This window comes from Neofelis nebulosa, chromosome 7 (genome assembly GCF_028018385.1).
Source record: "Neofelis nebulosa isolate mNeoNeb1 chromosome 7, mNeoNeb1.pri, whole genome shotgun sequence".
Classification (NCBI taxonomy): domain Eukaryota; kingdom Metazoa; phylum Chordata; class Mammalia; order Carnivora; family Felidae; genus Neofelis; species Neofelis nebulosa.
Window position 1 is genome coordinate 26,891,978 of NC_080788.1, and position 12,796 is coordinate 26,904,773.

At 35.8% G+C, this 12,796-nt stretch overlaps 1 protein-coding gene across 4 annotated transcripts in view; it reads left to right on the plus strand.

Moving 5' to 3' along the window:
* The window catches only part of GABRG3 (gamma-aminobutyric acid type A receptor subunit gamma3), a 732,437-nt gene that overhangs the window by 189,927 nt on the left and 529,714 nt on the right, over nt 1–12,796 (plus strand). The gene's annotated exons all lie outside the window — the stretch shown is intronic.

Sequence of the window (12,796 nt, forward strand, 5' to 3'; positions counted from 1 at the left end):
AAATAAACAATATATAAAAATAAAAATAAAAATAAAAATAAAAAAATGTTTAAACGAAAACAAAATCTTCATAACTTAAAAAATAATACCAAAAGATAAATAAATTAAACCTGCATTAACGCTTCACCCTGCCTGACTTGAGTCCACTTTCCATTCTCTACCTTCTGTTATTTATCTTCACATGTCTAACAATATGCTTATATTAGTCATTGTAAGACAATACATATTAGTGCCTATGGAAGATGACCTGAATTTAGTTTTCTGCTACCTGTCCTCCCCTATGTTTTCTCCACCCCCCATTCTCCCAAAACAATTATAAAACAAAACATGATTAAATATACATTATTTGCTTTCAGTGTTATAATCATGTGATTACTGAACTTTGCAGAATGTCCTAGTGTGATTTGCTTAATTTGGAGGGAGGGGAATAGAAATTTGTTGAGGAGTCAACTGCTTCCTTTAAAAAAATAGTGTCATATCCTAGCACTGTAGTGTTTTATCGGTAATTCTTGTTGAATCATAAAATCCTCTCTAGGTAGAATGCTTCAACAGTCCCCTTTAGCCATCTTCCCCAGATTGCTCTCCTATCTTCTCATGGGACTGCCCACTGGCTGTGGACCTGGAGTTTCCTTGCACTATTCTAGGAAGCTCTTTCCTTTCTTGTGTTAACTTCCTCATCTTTAGATCAGGTCTTCCTAGTCTTAGTCATTCTCTTCCCTTATTTTGGTGGAACACATTCTCCAAGGACTGCCTGAGGAATGTTTCATGGAAGGTAACTTTTTGGGAAACCTTGAATATTTGAAACTGTCTTTACCTTCACCTTCTTAGGTTGGAAATAATTTCCCCTCAAAGTTGTGAGAGCATTGATCCATTGTTGGCTAGATTCTGTTATTGCATGCAAATGGGTTCTATCTCATCTTTACATATGCTCATTTGATTGTGACTTCGTGCTTCAACCCCTTTACTACTAACCACAACCAGAAATTTTACTTTCTCCTTCAAATTTTGGAATTTTATGATGATGTGTTTTAGATACAGATAATGTCTTCTTTCTTGTCTTTCATTATGCCAGTCATTAGGCAAATTTTAGCAACCTGGAAAGTCAAGACTTTAATGATAAAAATGTCTTGTATTATTCCTTTTCCTTATATACACTGTAGTTTTAATGTGTTAAGCATATACTGGTCTAACATGCTACTAAACATACATTGACAAACTCTTGTATCATAATGAAAGAAGATATTATTTGAAAGACAGTTTATACACAGTTTAGTGTCAATGAATTAAGCATACGGCTGTTCTTACATGCTTCTGCACATATGTTTGTAAAGACTTTTATCTTAATGAAAGAATATGTTACTTGAAAAACATATTATATACCAGTATGGTTTCATTGAGTCGATAACAAGTCTATTCCAATGTGCTTCTACACATACCTTTACAAATACCTATATAGTAATGAATAAAGATTTTACAAGAAGGATGCTACATATACAGTCCGTTACAATGAGTTGAGTCTCTGGTTATTCCTGTATACTACTACATATATGTTTAAATTTTAATGAAAGAAGATGTTACTTGAAAGAAGGTTTATATACAGTTTCAATGAGTTAAGCATGTGATTATTTCCATATGGTTTTACATATGTATTTGCAAACATTTATAATAAAGAATAAAGATATTATTTAAACAATGCATTATACACATAGTATCAATGAGTTTATGTACACTTATATCTTAATGAAGAAGATGTTATTTGAGGAATGCGATGTACACATTGTAGTTCTAATGAATTAAGTCTATGTCTATATTCATTTGCTTCTACACAGAACTTTACAAACACTTATATCTTTTTTTTTTTTTTTTTTTTTTTTTTTTAGTTTTTGTTTAAATTCCGGGTAGTTAACATACAGTGTACTATTAGTTTCAGGTGTACAATATAGTAATTCAACACTTACATACAACACCCAGTGCTCATCATAAATGCACTCCTTAATCCCAGTCACATATGTAGCCCATCCCCCTACCCAACTCCCCTCTGATAACCATCAGTTTGTTCTTTATACTTAAAAGCCTGTTTCTTGGTTTTCTTGTCTCTTTCTTTCCCCTATGATTCTTTGTTTCTTGAATTCCATATATGAGTGAAATCATATGGTATTTATCTTTGACTGACTTATTTCACTTAGCATAATGCTCTCTAGCTCCATTCATGTCATTACAAATGGCAAGACTTTGTCCTTTTTTTTTTTTTTCTTTTTCAACGTTTTTTTTTTTTTTTTTTTTATTTATTTATTTTTGGGACAGACAGAGACAGAGCATGAACGGGGGAGGAGCAGAGAGAGAGGGAGACACAGAATCGGAAACAGGCTCCAGGCTCCGAGCCATCAGCCCAGAGCCTGACGCGGGGCTCGAACTCACGGACCGCGAGATCGTGACCTGGCTGAAGTCGGACGCTTAACCGACTGCGCCACCCAGGCGCCCCTGACTTTGTCCTTTTTTATGGTAAAAATATTCCATTCTAATGGAATATTACCTAATGTATAATGTGTATATATATACACCATTTTTTTATCCTTTCATCAGTCTATGTACACTTGGGCTGTTTCCATAATTTGGCTATTGTTGATCATGCTGCTATAGACATCAGGGTGCATGTATCACTTTGAATTTGTATGTACTCAAGTACTTAGTAGTGAAATTTTTGGGTCATAGGGCAGTTCTACATGTAACTTTTTGTGGAACCTCCATACTGTTCTCCAGAGTGGCTGACCACGTTTAATTCCCACCAATATAGCAAGATAATTTCCCTTTTTCCACATCATCGCCCATACCTGTTTTTTTCTTATGTTGCTGATTTCAGTCATTCTGACAGGTGTGAGGTAATATCTCAGGTAGTTTTGATTTGCATTTCCCAGATGATCAGTGACACTGAACATCTTTTGTGTGTCGGTGATTTGCAAATCTTCTTTGGAGAAATGACTGTTCATATCTTCTCCCTGTTTTTTAATTGAATTATTTGTTTCGGGGGTATTGTGTTGTATCAGTTTATATATTCTGGATACTAACCCTTTATCACATATGTCATTTCCAAATATCTTCCCCCATTCAATATTTTGTCTTTTAATTTGTTAATTGCTACTTTCACTGTGCAGAAGCTTTTATTTTGATGAAGTCCCAGTAGTTTGTTTTTTTTTTTTTTTTTTTTTTTTTTTTGCTTTTGTTTCCCTTACCTCGGAAGACATATTTACTGACAAGTTGCTATGGCCAATGTGAAAGAAATGATTGCCTGTGTTATCTTCTAGGATTTTCATGGTTTCAAGTTTCACGTTTAGGTCTTTAATCCATTTGGAATTTATTTTTGTGTATGTTGTAAGAAAATTGTCCAGGTTAATTCTTTTGCATGTTGCTGTCCAGTTTTCTCAAAGCCATTTATTTTATGGGACTATATTTTTCCCATTGGATATTCTTTCCTGCTTTTTCAAAGATTAATTGACACTATAATTGTGGATTCATTTCTGGGTTTTCTATTCTGTTCAGTTAATCTTCCTGTCTCTGTTCTGGTGCCAGTACCATACTATATATTACATGCCACAGCTTTGTAACATAACTTGAAGTCTGAAATTGTGATGCCTCCAACTTTGCTTTTCCTTTTCAAGGCTCTTTTGGCTATCAGGGGTCTTTTGTGGTTCCATACACATTTTTGGATTGCTTGTTCTAGCTCTGTGAAAACCGCTGTTGATATTTTGATAGGGATTGCATTAAATGTGTAGGTTGCTTTGGGTAGTATAGACATTTTAACAATATTTATTCTTTCAATCCATGAGCATGTAATGTTCTTCTATTTCTTTGTGTCCTCTTCAATTACTTTCATCAATGTTTTTTTTTTTTAATATTCAGAGTACAGGTCTTTCATCTCTTTATTAGATTTATTCCTAGTTATATTATTGGTTTTGGTATAATTGTAAATGTGATTGATTCCTCAATTTTTCTTTCTACCATTTTATTATTGGTATATAGAAACTCAACAGATTTATGTACATTGCTTTTGTATTCTTTGATTTTATTGAATTTGTTTATTAGTCCCTAACAGTTTTTTAATGAGGTCTTTTGGGTTTTCTATACATAGTATCATATTATCTGCAAAATTTAGAATTTTTTGTTCTAGCTCTGTGAGGAATGTTGGTGTTATTTTGATAGGGATAGCATTGAATGTGTAGATTTCTTTGGGTAGTTTAGACATTTTAATATTTGTTCTTCCAATCCATGAGCATGGAATGTTTTTCCATTTCTTTGTGTCCTCTTCAGTTTCTGTCATAAGTGTTCTATAGTTTCAGCATACAGATCTTTTAAGTCTTTGGTTAGGTTTATTCCTAAGTGTATTATGATTTTTGGTGCAATTGTAAACGAGATTAACACCCTTTTTCTTTCTGCTGCTTTATTTTATGTATATAGAAGTGCAACAGATTTCTTTTCATTGATTTCATATCTTACAACTTGCTAAATTCATATATCAGTTCTAGAAATTTTTTGGTGGAGTCTTTCAGGTTTTCCACATAGAGTATCATGTCATCTGTGAAGAGTGAAAGTTTGACTTGTTCCTTGCCAATTTGTATGCTTTTTAATTTATTTTTGTTGTCTGATTGCTGAAGCTAGGACTTCCAGTACTATGTTGTACAACAATGGAGAGAGTGGGCAACCCTATTGTGTTCCTGACCTTAGGGGGAAAGCTCTCAGTTTTTCCCCATTGAGGATGATATTTGTTGTGGGTCTTTCATTTATGGCCTTTACGATGTTGAAGTATGTTCCTTCTATCCCCACTTTCTTGAATATTTTTATCAATAAAGGATGCTATATTTTGTCAAATGCTTTTTATGCATCTATGTGGTTCTTATCCTTTCTTTTATTAATGTGGTGTATTAAGTTGATTGAATTGTGGATATTGAACCATCCCTGCAGTGCAGAAGTAAATCCCACTTGATTGTGGTGAATAATTCTTTTAATGTATTATTGGATTCAATTTGTAGTGTCTTTTGAGAATTGGTATCAATTCTTTTCTAAATGTTAGGTAAAATTTGTCTGTGAAGGTAACTGGCCCTGTACTTTTATTTGTTGTGAGCTTTTCAATTATTGATTCTATTTCTTTGCTAGTTATCCATCTGTTAAAGTTTTCTATTTTACCTGTTTAAGTTTTGTCAGTTTATATATTTCCAGAAATTTATCCATTTCATCCAGGTTGCCCAATGTGTTGGCATACAGTTTTTCATAATACTTTCTTAGAACTGTTTTTATTTCTGTGGAGTTGGTTATTGTTTCTCCTCTCTCATTTGTGATTTTATTTATTTTGACTCTTTCTCTTTTCTGTTTGGTAACTCAGGCTAGAAGTTTGTCAACTTTATTAAGTTTTTCAAAGAGTAGCTTCTGGTTTCATTGATGTGTTCTATTGTGTTTTTGTTTTTTGTTGGTTTTTGTTTGTTTTTTGTTTCTATATTTTTTTTAATTTCTGCTCTAATCATTATAATTTCTTTCCTTCTGTCAGCTTTACCCTTCATTTGTTGTTCTTCTTCCAACTTCTTTAGGTGTAAAGTTGTTTATTTGAGATTTTTCTTGCTTCTTGAGGTAGACCTGTATTTCTATAAACTTCCCTCTTTGGACCATTTTTGCTGCATCCCAAAGGTTTTGGACCATTGTGTTTTCATTTTCATTTATTTCCATGTACTTTAAAATAAATTCTTCTTTGATTTCCTGTTTGGCCCATTCATTGTTTAATAGTGTGTTGTTTAACCTTGATGTGTTTGTGCTCTCTTCAGATTTTTTTCCTGTAGCTGACTTCTAGCTTCAATATCATGGTTAGAAAGGTTCATAGTATGACATTGATCATTTTTTTGGTCTTTGGATGTATGTTTGTGACATAATATATGTTCTATTCTGGAGAATGTTCCATGTGCACTTGAAAATAATGTGTATTATGCTTTTTAGAGTGTAATGTTTTAAGTGTATTTTTTTAAGTTTATTTATTTATTTGGAGAGAGAGAGGGGGAGGGAGAGGGATAATGGGAGTGTGTACCTGAGACAAGGAGGGGCAGAGAGAGAAGACAGAGTATCCTGAGCAGACTCTTCACTGCCAGCACAGAACCTGATATGGGCTCAAACTCATGAACCATGAAATCATGACATGAGCCAAGATCAAGAGTCAGATGCTTAACCGACTGAGCCACACAGGCGCCCCTAGAATAGAATGTTTTGAATATATTTAGTAAGTCCATCTGTTCTGGTGTGTCACTCAAAGCCATTGTTGCCTTGTTGATTATCTGTTTAGATGATCTGTCCATTGATGTAAATGGGGTGTTAAAGTCCCATGATATTATTGTATTATTATCAGTGATTTTCCTTTATGTTTGTTATTAACTGGTTTATATATTTGGGTGCTTTCCATCCTGGGTGCATACTTATTTACAATTGTTACATCTTCTTGTTGGATTGTCTCCTTTGTGATTATGTAGTGCCCTTCTTTTTCTCTTATTACAGTCTTTTTTTTAAGTCTATTTTTTCTGATATAAATACCACTATTCCACCTTTCTTTTGATTCCCATTTGGGTGAAAAATGTTTCCCCATGCCCTCACTTTCAATCTCCATGTGTCTTTAGGTCTAAAATGAGTTTCTCATAGGCAGCATATAAATGGATCTTGTTTTCTAAACCCATTCTGATACCCTATATCTTTTGATTGAAGCATTTAGTCCATTTACATTGAAATTAATTATTGGTATATATGTGTTATTGCCATTTTATTACTTGTTTTGTCATACTTAGAGATTTTCTCTGATGCTTTCTTATTGTTTTTTTTTTTTTCTCTTTTGGTCTCTCCTTTGCACTCAAAGTTACCTATAATAATTCTTGAAGAGCTGGTTAAGTAGTCATATACTCCTTTAGTTTTTGTTTCTCTGGGAAACTTTTTATCTATCCTATTCTGAATAATAGACTTGCTGGGCAAGTACTCTTAGGTGCACATTTTCCCCATTCAGCATTTTGAATATGTCATGCCATTCCCTCCTACATTGCCAAGTTTCCATTGAGAAATGTCCAGCTATCCTTATGGGTTTTCCCTTATAAGTTAAGGACTCCTTATGTCTTGCTGTTTTTAAGATTTTTTTCTTTATCCCTATATTTTGCAAATTTAATGGCAATATATCTTGGTGTTGGCCTGCTTTGTTGATTTTGATGGGGGTTCTCTGTGCCTCCTGGATTTTGATGTCTATTTCCTTCCCCAGATTAGGGAAATTATGTGCTATTATTTCTTCAAATAAATTTTCTGTCCCCTTTCCTGTCTCCTCTTCTGGGACTACTATAATATGAGTGTTATTACGTTTGATGGAGTCACCGAGTTTACCAAGTATATTCTTGTGTTGCATAATTTTTTTCTCTTTTTTTTTCAGATTCATTACTTTCTATTAGTCTTTTAGATCACTATTTCATTACTCTGCTTCTCCTATCTTGCTTTTCTTTGCATCAAGTGCATTTCTAATCTCGTTTATTGCACACTTCATCTCTTATTGATTCTTTTTAAAGTCTTTTATCTCTGTGTAAGGGTCTCACTGATATCTTCTGTTCTTTTCTCGAGCCCAGTATACTTATAACTGTTATTTTAAAATTGCCATCAGGCATGTTGCTTATATCCATTTTGCTTAGATCTCTGGCCATACCCTTATTTTGTTCTTCATTTGGGATAAATTCCTCCATCTCAGCATTTTGGCTAAGTCTCTGCCTTCTTATGTGTGTCAGTTATGTCTCTTATTCTTGAAAGTAATGACCTTATGGAGAAGAGGTCCTGTAGTGCCCTGGGCCTGGTGCTTCAAGCAGTGTCTCTGACATGCATTACATGTACTCTGCCACTGTGTTTTATCTGCTCTATCCTTCAGATCAGTTGTCTGCTGAGGCTCTCCTTGCATGCTACAGGCAGTGTTTGGTCCCCGGACTGAATGTGGCAAGTTTTACTTAGGTGCGCTGTGGTCTGCTTGTGAAATGAGACCTGTTACCACCTCCACCATAACTGAGGTCCTGCAGAACTCTGGTTGGGAGAAGTGGTGCCTACAGAGGTTTGATCTGGTCTTCTGTGGGAGGGGACTGCCTCATACTGAGGCAAGTATGACTGAGAAGGGCAATTCCACCAGAGCACAGGGGATGGGGCTTAGTGTGTGCAAGTTAATCAGCTAGTGTCTGGGCTGTGCTGCTTCCCACAGGTGGTTCTGTGTTTATGCTGAGGGGCAGGGGAGGGAAATGGTGCTGGCCAGCATATTTGTTCCCTGAGAAGTGTATCCATGAAAGCTGCTTCTCAGAGATGCACTCTGAGAAGAGCAAATAATCTCCACACTGTGTGCCCCAGGTTCTCTTCAGATTGATGCTTCCAGGCTATGTGCCTGTGGTTTGTTTGCCTGCCTTCTTTCCCAGAGTAAGGCAATGCCCTCCAAGCTCTATCCCAGCTAAGTCTCTGACCTTTAAAACTCCAGACTTTAAGCTTTGCTGATTGCATGAACTCACAAAACTCAACCCCTTTCATTTTCCAAGCCAAAGGCTTTGGGGAAATATTCTCTTTGTGAATTTCCCTGTGTGCCTCACTGTTTCTCTCCCTTCTTCATGACCATGGTTCCTCCACCTCTGTAGCACCAGCAATATGTTTCTCCCTGGAACCACATATCTGCACTTCCTCTTGCCTTCTTTGAGGTGGCCTTTTATCTCTCCCTTTAGTTGTGGAGTTTGTTCTGTCAGTCTTCAGGTCTATTTCTGGGGTATTTAAGATGATTTTATAGTTATCTAGTTGTGTTTGTGGAAAGAGGTGAGCCTATGGTCCTCCTATTCACCACTATCTTCCTCTGAAGCTTCTGTTATATTATTTCATTAATAAATTCTTTTTCCCATGGTAATATTTTTCTCTCTTATAATTATATTATGATTATTTTATATCATTTATATTGTGTATCTTTTTCTGTTTGCATTAGTTTTTAGGAAATTTCTCCCAATTTACTTTCCAACTACCTACTAATTGAGGGAAAAAAAAACCTCCAAAGGGTCTTTCTCATCCTTGTATTATTCTTCTTTTACAGCATCTTGTTATTTTGTTGGCTCAATAACCTCCTCTCTCTGAAGACATTATAATTACTTTGAAATTTTCTTCTGGTCCCACATTGCTTCTGTTACTTCTAATATAATTTCTCTAAGGTGCAGAGTATTCTTTTTACAATAAAACATTTACTCACTGACATTTTAATATTTAGAAATGAAGTATTCATGGATAATTGGAAGCTCTCTGCAGGCCTCACATTGGGACAAAGACTGGGAATTTAGGGGAATTGCTGCTTGTTACTATTTCCAGGTCTTTTTACTTTGGCTTAGTAATTTCACAAGGATTTTTTTTATCCATTGTTTGGGGAGTTCAAAACCTGTGGACAAAATTCTGGGAGCTAATTAGGGAAATGATTTGGTGTGCTCACCTTTTATTTCTGTGTCACTGAATCTTGGGTCTTTGATTTAACTTCTAAAAATCAGGAACTGCATGTTCTGTTGGAATGTGGAAAGCCAATCACTAATTCTGTTTGGTTTGTGAATTTTTAACTCTCTCTTCTATTTTGGACCCAATGCAAGTTCCTATCCTGAGAAACACAGAATGTGTAACTCTTGAGATGCTTCTGTTTATCCCTATAGAGAACTGTGACAGTCTGAGATATTACATTACTTGGGAATTAACAAGTTGGCCCACTACAGTTTATAGATTATGGCAGAAGAGGGGAGGTATTTGGTTCAGAAACAAATGACTTTATTATTCAAAGCATAGGAGGAATCATGAGCTCCATGTTTGCATATATTCCCTTTCCTCCCCCTCACCAAGTTCCATGAGGTAAATGTGAAGCAGTTTGTGTCACAGCTGAGGATCCCTGAAGTTAGAAAACTCCGACCTTTTTGGGGCGCCTGGGTGGCGCAGTCGGTTAAGCGTCCGACTTCAGCCAGGTCACGATCTCGCGGTCCGTGAGTTCGAGCCCCGCGTCAGGCTCTGGGCTGATGGCTCGGAGCCTGGAGCCTGTTTCCGACTCTGTGTCTCCCTCTCTCTCTGCCCCTCCCCTGTTCATGCTCTGTCTCTCTCTGTCCCAGAAATAAATAAAAAACGTTGAAAAAAAAAAATTAAAAAAAAATTTAAAAAAAAGAAAACTCCGACCTTTTTAATGTATTCACACCTCTTAATGGTGTTTTTAATGAAGAAGCTTCTTGATTTTAAAGAAATTCAATTTATCAATTAATTCCTTTATGCTTAGTGTTTTCATGTCCTATTTAAGAGATATTTGCTTACCTTAAAGTCATGAACATAATTTAAAAATTTATCTTCTTCTGGGGCTCCTGGGTGGCTCAGTTGGTTAAGCATGCAACTCTTGATTTCAGCCCAGGCCTTGATCTCACAGCACATGAGTTGGAGCCCTGCATCAGGTTCTCTGCTGTCAGCTCAGAGCACACTTTGGATCTTCTGTCTCTCTCTCTCTCTGCCCGTCCCCCACTCAAACTCTCTTCGTCTCTCAAAAGTGAACAATTAAAAATTTTGTTTTCTTTTTAACATTTGAATATTCTATCATTCACATTTATGTCTATAATCCACCTCAACTTAAATTTTGTTTATAATGTGAGGCAGAAATCAAGGTTAATTTCCCCCCCCCCATAATGGTATCCAGTTGCTGTGAGACCACATATTAGAAAAAAACTATTTTAAATAATGCATAGAATCCTAAAGACTGGGAACATGTTTTGGTATTTAATATGTTGCTACTTTTATAAACTATAGAATGTGAAACCAAATACAGCTGTCATTATTGTGTATTTACCAAATGGTGATTAGGCTATTCAGAGGCAACAAAGAAATAAAAGAACTGTCTTTAAGGAGGTTATAAACAAATGGATATAAATAAGCTTTATACATATACTGTAATTTATTAAAATGAAGGGAAAATTTATGCAATAAAATGGATAAAATGTTTCTGTAAGGCCTCTTACAGCTCTCTGACTGTATAATTGTTACTGCAATTCTACAGTTGTCACATTTGTTCCAAAATATCTGCCCATGCCCAAGGAAAACTAGGGAGCCTGGAAAAATTGTATTTTATGGTATATTAAGAAATTTCCTGGAAGAGAACTCAATCCAAGAAAAGGAGCACCAGGAAAGGAAAATTGGATTTATTAACAAATCATTCTGAGTATGGTATCTGGCACTCCCTTTCTTCCAGGGTACCTGAGGAAATGTGGGAAGCATTTTCTAGAATAGGATTAGAGGAGAGAAAATGGGCATTGCATTTTGATTGTTCAGAGAGTAGCCTGGGCTTGTTCTTTAGATGTATAAAGCATCTTTTTGAAGCTCCTACATATAGATTATAAGCAGAAGAATGGTTGGCAGAAGGAAGCATAAAGGTCCATTTAACACTGTGGTAGAGGACAGGCAGAAAACTACTTTGAAAATGTTAACATAAGGCAATGTTTTTTGTTGGATTTTAAAACATTTAAGTTATCTTACCTGTTCGGTTCTCTTAACAACCCAAGAGATTGCAGCCAGTTTGTCTAAGATGAAAAGGAAGGAATCACATGGAGAGTAAAAGATTTACCTACTATTTTAATAGCCAATCCAGGTCTACTAGTGACTGGGTCTATGGACATCTTTCTCTAATTCTTGCCTTTTGTCCTCTGTAGCCTCACTGTCCCCACAGGGCTTCTCACACCTTCCAACGTTCTCTACAATCCTGACCCATCTGCCCACCAAGACTACTCTCAGGCAAATTCTTCTGAAACACAACACTTAATATGTTTCTACTCTATTCAGTTGCCCCAAAGACTCCCCACTGGCTCCTAGATTACACATGAATACCGCAGCCTGGCAGCCACATGCCCTTCTTCTCTTTCACTTCTTTTTTCTCTAGTTAAACCAATTTTCTAAACATCTTGAGTTTTCCTAAAGTTTTTGTAAATTCCCATTACTATCTCTCCTACTGTAAGCATTGCTTTCTACAATATACTATATAGGTTTGCGTGTCTTAGTCCCTCCATGAAGTGAATATTCTGTGATAGGAGGGGTTTACAGAGCCTCTTGGTGACTCCCCTGCAGGGGCTATGGGAGTTCTCTGTGTAGAGAACCAACTCCACCATTGATGGGCCCAGCCTCACTGTCACTCAAAAGCATCTTCTTAGTAATGGACTCTGATTCAATTTAGTTAGTGGAGAAACTGGAAACAGAAAATGTCAGAGGGAACTATATCCATGTCCCCAAGTAAGTTTTATTGCCACTGCACATAGAAGAAATTAGAATGTTTGACATAAATATTCCAAAAATAATTTTCCAATTTTATTTTGAAAAATTTCAAATGTAAAGAAAAGCTGAGGGAATAGTACAGTAGAAGCTCATTTACCCTTGACTTAGATTAATTTCTTGAAAGTTAAAATTTTTTTATTTATAATGAAAATGATTCCATGCTAATTTGAACAGCTACATTGTACAAAAAATGACTTGAAAATTCCCTTTTGATATCCTTAAAGAGCTGGATGCCAGTATATATGCTTTTCTCTCTCTTCGGACCTCTTAATGTCAAACTGGAGTTGAGCAGAAATATAACCTAGGTTCCCTCAAATCGTTCTTGAGCTCCAGACAAGGAACTGGACCTCTAAACAAATAAAAGGGTTACTAATAACTATAACCAGAGAAAGACAAAGCTATGAGTGATGAAATTCCCTTCCACATGGCAGCCCTCCACTCCTGTAATCTTCATTTTCACATGCTT